Source organism: Cyprinodon variegatus, unplaced genomic scaffold, assembly GCF_000732505.1.
Source record: "Cyprinodon variegatus isolate N-32 unplaced genomic scaffold, C_variegatus-1.0 Scaffold1165, whole genome shotgun sequence".
Classification (NCBI taxonomy): Eukaryota; Metazoa; Chordata; class Actinopteri; order Cyprinodontiformes; family Cyprinodontidae; genus Cyprinodon; species Cyprinodon variegatus.
Genome location: NW_015151618.1, coordinates 64,536 through 65,898, shown reverse-complemented (window position 1 = coordinate 65,898; position 1,363 = coordinate 64,536).

Below are 1,363 nucleotides of genomic sequence, written 5' to 3'. Positions count from 1 at the left end.
ATTTCAGTGGTTTCAAAATGACAATATTAAAAAGAAAATTAGAAATGAATTAAAGAATAAAATAAGAATAAAAATGAGTTTTTATGGATGAGATTTACTGTAGGTGAACACTGATCCCTCCAGTTCGTAGGTCAGTATTGGTTGCCCTTCCTATGACCATGAAGTAGCCCTCAGCCTTAAAAAGGTTGGTGACCGCTGATCTAAAGGGACCAAATCATCTCCAAGGTGACAGTCATCCATCAAGCAGGTGAAGCAGCTGTCAGATCTCAGACCAGCACCATCAATCACGTCTTCTATGGTTATATTCCATGACTTTGGTATTTTATACTGCTGCATTTAAACATGCTGAACTTTTCTACCTTTTGATCTTTGTTCACCAGAACACGTTTCCACATGTCATTATGTCGTAACTCAGACCTTCGGTGCATGCTGAAAAAAAAGCCGACTACTGAGGAAAGAAGGACGACTTTATGGCCCATGAGACGCGGTTATCAAGACAGCATGGCTGACTGGGGCTGCTGGAAGCTGAGCTCATGAGAAGCAAATAAATAATCAGAAGGTTTAGAAGATTTTCAGGTTAGATGTGCCAGGATACAAAGCAAACAGAAAGAAGACTGTCCAGATGAACCAACATGATGCAGTTTAAAAGGGTTTTATTGAATTAAAGGCAGCAAAGTTAAAAAATGTACCAATTTACTGCTCAATAAATACTTAATGCTTCATTACTGATTTTAGTTTTTTTTTTTCTTGCTTTGAACCCTTGATTTTTCTATAAGGTTATCATGTCCCTCTAGACTTAGACAACTTTTATTGTGTTTTTCTATAAACAGTGTGTATACAAAACAAGATTTTATTTAGTACAGTTCTCATGACATTTGATCAAATGTAACCAGTGTGGGAGAAAAAAATCATAGTGCAAAAAAAATGCATTGATATGGAAGTTCAGAGCATTAAATATATATGGCGCAATCATGCAGGGTTTGGGTGTCAATTTAATGCAGAGTCTGTGACATGGTTTAGAGATTTATCAACAGTTCAGCTGTCTTATGGTGGTGGGGAAGAAGCTTTTGCAGAATCTGCTGAACCTGTATCTATGCCGCCTAAACTACCTTTTTAACAGTTAAAGAAAAGTCAAACATGGTGAATAACAAACACTTTAAATCACAAAACTGCCAACTTTAAAAAGTTTATGTGAACTGGGTTTAATGGTTTATTTTATTATTTGACAGAATTCAATACTTTAACAGAGAAAGGTTTATTTGTGGGGGGTGAAATCTCTGTTCCCATGCAGAAAATCCCTTTATTGTCCCACAATGGGCAAATTTACAGCAGCAGAAAGATTATTAAAAATGGTCACACAAAT